We start from the raw sequence: 6,491 nt of genomic DNA on the forward strand, positions 1-6,491 counted from the left end.
GTGGGGCCCTAATGATTGCAAATGTGCGATGACAGTGCTGTCTCTCCAGGGCCCGATCCTGGGCGCAGGTGGCTCTGGGCAGGACTTTCGGGGGGCGCCGGGGAGGGGGCTGCAGTCTGGGGGCGGCCTCAGCGGCGCCGGGACAGACCCCCCGGTGCAGGAGGGAAGCCAGCAGCTCCCCGGGCTGGGGCCAGCGGCCCGGGCAGTGCGATGGCCTTGGGGTGGCCTCGGGGTGGCCTCCACCTGTGCACACGTCTATTTTGTGTTGCCAGGGCCCCGGGGGGCGGGGGGGGGAGAACTCCACCCAGAAGTGTCTAACCACCTTGTACTGAAAGAGTTTTCAGGATGGCAGCGTCCGTGGAAATGACCCGAGCAGCGAATAGGACACGAGGCCCCTGAGGTTTGGCGTCCCGCTCACTTGCTGCTGGCATCAGAGGGCTCCGGGTTCCAGAACCACCTCCCAGAAGCCCCACAGATGTCCCCCAAGGCCACGGAACTCTCTCCCGGGAGGAGGCCCAGCACTGCAGGCCCCGAGCCCAGGGCCCTCCCGGCGGCCTACTCAGGGCCCAGCGTCCTTCAGTCTGCCAGGAGCCGGTCCGGGCTCCGTACCAGAGCATCACCATCCAGGAGAAATGCAGCACAAGCCACGTGCGTGATTTAAATTTTCTAGCAATGACTTTTAAAATGTAAAAAGAAAAAAATAATAAAAATAATAAAAAATAAATAAATAAATAAAAAGTAAAACGAAACAGGTGACGTTAATGTTAATGCGTTTTATTGAACCCGATATGTTCAAAATATTAGCACTGCATCGTGTAATCAACATAAAAAACTATTCATGAGATTGGTTTTTACATTTTTTTTCCCATATCAAGTTTTCAAAATCCCATATTATGGGCACATCTCAAGTCCGATGCTAAGTTTTTATGAGAAAGAGTCAATCTGTACTCAGATTTCATCGACTCGACAGTTGGAGAAGTAGATTCAGCTACCTGGGTTGTTACAAGCACACTTAAAAGTTTTCTAATAACTGAATTAGATTTTAAACTTAATTAAAATCTAAATGCAATTAGAAATCAGTTGTTCAGTCTCATTTGCCACATTTCAAATGCTCTGTCACTGTGTGTGTGGCTGGTAGCTGTGGAACTACGCTTCTAGAGGTCAGGGTGCAGACTTGCTTAGGACATCGAACTCTGTCCTCTAGATTTCTTTTTTTTTTTTTTTTAAGATTTTATTTATGCATGAGAAGGAGAGAGAGGCAGAGACACAGGCAGAGGGAGAAGCAGGCTCCCTGCGGGGAGCCCGATGTGGGACTCGATCCCGGGACCCCGGGGTCACGCCCTGGGCTGAAGGAAGGAGCTCAACCACTGAGCCACCAGGGCTGCCCTGTCCTCTAGATTTCAATCCAGTAGAGGATTCAGGCCAAAAAAGCTAACAACGACAATATGGGAAGCCCTCTTGCCTACAGCAGTCGGGTCTACAGACTGGTTCATTTTTAGCCCATCTCATTAAGGAGGAGAGTCATAGAAAGGGTACCTAACGTTAACATTTTTTAAACTTAAAACATATAAAAGTACGTTCATTCGCCAATTTTATAGGGTATGGCCAAGCGGGTTTCTCTGAATAAGGATTTACTGGCTGGAGTTCTGTGTAACTTCTCTTGCATAAGTCAGACCCATTTTGCAGGAACAATAGTTTTCAAGAAATGGGGGAAAACTTCAGAGTTGGAAATGAAGGCCAAGATCAAGAGCCATAGGTTGTAGCTAAGGAAGAGGCTGGCTGTGGCCACTGGAGAAGTGACCCGGGCAGAGACCCGGAGCTCTGGTGGACGTGGCAGATGCGCTCCCTGTCTACCCCCTGTCATCGCCACTCCCTCCCCTGCCAAAGAGAAGTCTGGTTTTGTTCAGAAAGTGAGCAGAGATCCCTTGAGCTCATGGAAGCTGGCCCGTCTAGCCCAGACGGAGGGGATGAATCATGAATGGCTGAAATCTTTGCCAGTAATTCGCCAGGGGTAAGCATATGATTCAATTCTGGCCAATGAGACTTCAGGGAAATGTGCTGGAGAGTTCGCCAAAGACGTTCCTTCTCGATGGGAAGACGGAGCCTCAGGAGGGGAATGTCCTTGGCCGTCGCCCCTTTCTTCATGCTTGAAATGCAGTTCTGTGGGGGGGGGGGGGGTGTTGCAGCCACCGTCTTGTGACTGTGGGGAAATTAGCCTAAAGACATGCAAAAAAAAATTCCACTGCACTTGGCAGAGTGGAGGAAATAGCTTGGGCCCCACACGATGTGTCTGGGAAGTTCTGGTAACCAGGGATTTCTGTTATGTGAGATGATTGAACTTCTTTATCGATGAAGCCACTGTGGGTCAAGCTTTTTGTTATGGAAGGCGATTGCACCCTAAGCCCATGGTTTTGTTCTCCAGGTCACAGAGCACACCTCCCACGCGGGTCCCAGGTAGAGACGCTGCAGCATCTGACCGCCAATCACCCCAACACCCAGAAACCACCGTTTGTTAGGGAGTCTTTATTCTTCTCTCATTTTGGGAAAACAGCAAAGATGTGCTTTGTTCACGGACCTCAAGAGAGCTCCTCTACAGCGTGTCATAGGTCACGAGAACCCACTGAACCGTCCGCGATTCCCCTTTTCCTTTACAATCTCACCTAGTGATCCAGGTCCCTGAGGCTCATGTTCCCCACGACGCCTCTGAGATGCCCTTCAGCTGCAGGAGCCTCCTCCTGAAGACACGGAGTACTTCCTTCCTTGGTGCTCAGTCACATTCTCCTTACCTTCCGTAGCCTTAGCCCGCTGTGAATTGATTATCTGGATTATTATTATTACTGTATTTTATAAGAGCTGATTCTGATACTGATTCTTATGTTCCACACCAATATTTGACTCAATATTTTTTCCCTGTTTTTTTTTTTTTAAGATTTTATTTATTTATCAGAGAGAGAGACAGAGAGAGAGAGAGGCAGAGACACAGGCAGAGGGAGAAGCAGGCTCCCTGCAGGGAGCCCGAGGTGGGACTCGATCCCGGGACCCCGTGGTCACGCCCTGAGCTGAAGGCAGACGCTCAACCATGGAGCCGCCCACGTGGGGCCCCCTCTTCCCTGATCCTAAGACCCTTGCCCGTTTGGGATTTGTGATATTCTTAACCATTTGACTGATGCTTTCATTTTCCCCTATATTTCTTTCTTCTTTTATTCAGATGGCAAAGAACTTATTCTGAACCACTTTCCATTCCCTTCTTGAAACCTCTCTCTTCCCACACTTCTGAGGCCCAGGGACAAGAATCCTTCAAACACTCCTTGGGATCTCTGTCCACCACCCCCTCCCGTTCCCAAACTTGACAGCCTCTGAAGGCCTGGACAGAGGGAAGAAGCCTCTAGATGCATCTAGAAGCTTCTAGAGTTGGTTCAAAATGGGACCAGAGCTAGCGTGGGGGGTTCTGCTTGGGGCGGCCAGGAATTAAACCGCCTAAGTCCCCAGGGAGTGCTGGCAGTACAAACACAGGAAACCAGGGCCAATACCGGTTTCTAGAGGCAAACAGAGGGATCAAAGGTCAGCAGCTCTGCAGAAGCTGGAATGAGGTGGAGGCAGGCTGCAGAAGGAGCGAGGAGGGTCCTGGGCATTTCCAACAAGAGCCTGGAGTGGCCCCACTTCCATCATCGGTTGGAAGCCCGTGGCACACGAACGTGTCGCCCTGGCACATGCCAAAGAACGAGAGGACACTTCCTTTTGTAGCTTCTTCGCCTCCCAGCCTCCCATCTTTACAGTTAATTATGTCTGGTTATTCTATTTATTAAGCAAGGTCGATTCCCCCCACAGCCTCTGAGGACCGGGCTGTCCCAGAGTCAGCGGGCACCTTGCCAGGCCGCCTGCACATTTGCAGTTGAAGGACACTGTCGCTTAGGACACTTGCGAGGACTCCAGTAGCGCGGTGGCGTCCCAAGGCTGCCTGCCTCCTAAGTGCTTCTAACAGGCCGGGTCGCAACAGGAAGTAGACAAGGAGGAAAAAATAAATGGAAGGCAGTAAAATGTGGACGGCGAAATGGTAGCGAAAGAGGCTACTTGGAGAAACCAACAGGTCTGTGTGTAGGCCTAGCACAGCGGCCGGGTCACTGGGCAGCCCCGAGCCCAGCGGAGCCAGTGAAAGGCAACGGGCGGCGAGCAGCAGGCAGCAATGGCAGGCAGGAGGGAGGCCAGGCAGCTACCCAGGGATGGGGCTGCGACCTCGGAGCGTGAACACATGGGACGATGCCAACAAAGACTCGGGGCAAACGGGGGCACGAGACGGAAACGTGAACAGGGCTTCATATTTGCATAGATTCCAGATCAAAAAGACAGATTGGGTCATCAAGGAGAAAAGGAGGAAGATGGGAATGGATTTTTCAGTTCTATTGCTTAGAAAACTTCTGATTTTTTTTTTTTTTTTTTTTTACAAAGATGAGCTCAAAATGAGCCCGCAGGAGACCTTGCCACTGCAGCCCGCAGCTGTCAGAGTAAAGCAGGGTGAGGACTTCTGGAACCTCTAGGTCTGCTTCAACTCGCCGTGGGACTCCCTGAGGTCTTCGATTTCTGTTACTGGTGGCCCTGGATGGGGCTGAGTGGTGCAGTGACAGAGCGACGAGGCGGGACAAGGGAACATTCTAGCTCCCGGGGTCAACCTGGAAGACCTTGGTCGGTAAGGTGGGTTGTCACTGGCTGCAAAGACCATCCGTCCAGGTGCAGAGGTTGCTCTCCTGGGGCATCGTGATTGCTGCGACGGGTAAGACGAGGGTGTCGGCGCAGGAGGCCAGGACTCCCCGTGCGGGTACCGGGGCGCCTCTGCGGGGCGTGGGGCTGCTCAGGTGCCGTCTCAGCACTCCCCTGGCATGCAGCCTCCCGCCCCTCCCTTGACCGTCCGCCACAGCCTCTGGCCCATTTCCAGCTCTGGATGGTTTCCAGTCTCTGCACCTCGCCCTGGAGGGGCGTGCCCCGGTCTGCCAGGCGCCCATCTGCCCGGGTGCTCCCAGGCACCCTATGGCCTCCTAACGACTTCTCATCCACTGGCCGCACACTTTCCATACACCCTGCCTTCGAATGTGCTTGATTCTTCTAGTAAAGAGACGTTCCTGCTACGTCCGCCACGTCTCCTCCAACACAGACACGCCACTAGGACCTTTTGCTGGTCTCTGTCCTTTGATCGTCTACGCTCCCACTGCCTTCTTCTCTGCAGCCGCTGGGAATCTCCCCTTTCCCCAAGCTCCACTCTCACCTTCGCCCCAGTCCCGGCCCCAGTCCCGGCCCCAGTCCCGGCCCCATCCCCGCTGTGCTCAGCAGATGACGTCACCTCTCCTGAAGGAATTGGGTCACCTGGAAACCTCTCCTTTTCATGGTCCTAGGTCTTTCCTCCATCTCTTCCGTTGGTTCTAAGCCACAGAAAATGCCTCCACTGCATGCAGGGCCCTCCTGACCTTCGCCTTGTCCCTCATTGCCCCAAACTCCCGTCTTCCCCATCAATCCCTCTACTCTCCTTGCCGTATGCATGGAAGGTCCTGAACTCTAGCTGCCTCAGATCACCCGAGGCGCCTTATGAAAGTATGGATGAGCGCCCACCATTTATACTGAGTGGCTGGAGCTGGAGGGCATGGTGCCGAGTGAAGTCAGTCGGAGAAGGACAATCATCACACGGTGTCACTCCTCCGGGGAATGTAGGACCTAGTGAAAGGGACCGTAAGGGAAGGAGGGAGACTGAGTGGGAAAAATCAGAGGAGACAAACCATGAGGGCCTCCTGGTCCCGAGGGGTGCAGAAAAGGAGGTGGGGGTGGGGGATGGGCGGCGGGCACTGAGGGGGGCACGTGATGGGAAGAGCTGTATGTTGGCAAATCGACCTTAAATACAATTCTTTTGAAAGTATGGATACACTCAAGACAATTGAAGCAGGGCCTTGAAAAGATGTCACCATGATGTTCACGGCGACATTACTTAGAATAGTCGGAAGGTGGAGGCGACCCGGGGTGGGTCCGTGATGACCGGGTAGGCCACACAGGCCGCGGACGGTCCACGGAACAGCATCCGGCTGCCACGGGGCGGGAGCTCCCGCGTGGGCACCACGTGGAGGGACATCGGGCCTCGGGCTGCGGCCGCACCCGTCAGAAGCGGGGGGGCTGCAGGATGCTGCTCACCTGTGGTTCTGAGGGCGGCACAGTCAGAGACACAGAGAAACGGGGGGCGGCGGCCGGGGGGACACTCGCTGTTTGCCTGTGGGATCTGCAGGAGGAGGGATGCTCGGCGGCGGCGGCACGCTGTGACCGCCCTCCACGCCGAAGAGCCGGACGCTGAAAGTGCTTAAAATGGGAAAAACATTGTGAAAATGGTAAACTTTATAGTATGTATATTTCCCAGCAAATTTTCAAAAATAAAACGGGAGGCTGCGCCTTCTCCGCCCGGATGCCCACCGCTGAATCCCCAGGGTGGAGAGGACGGCGGTCACCAGCAGGCAGCATCG

The 6,491-nt window shown here is 53.8% G+C and overlaps 1 long non-coding RNA gene across 1 annotated transcript; it reads right to left on the reverse strand.

The window, feature by feature from the left end:
• Window positions 1–2,902: 2,902 nt before the first annotated feature.
• Window positions 2,903–5,561, reverse strand: LOC144318239 (uncharacterized). The gene is made up of 2 exons (XR_013384034.1): window positions 5,333–5,561; window positions 2,903–4,759 (listed from the first exon to the last, which is right to left on the reverse strand). It is a non-coding gene; the product is annotated as an uncharacterized LOC144318239 (long non-coding RNA).
• Window positions 5,562–6,491: the final 930 nt, after the last annotated feature.

This window comes from Canis aureus, chromosome 8 (genome assembly GCF_053574225.1).
Source record: "Canis aureus isolate CA01 chromosome 8, VMU_Caureus_v.1.0, whole genome shotgun sequence".
In the NCBI taxonomy this organism is placed as follows: Eukaryota; Metazoa; Chordata; class Mammalia; order Carnivora; family Canidae; genus Canis; species Canis aureus.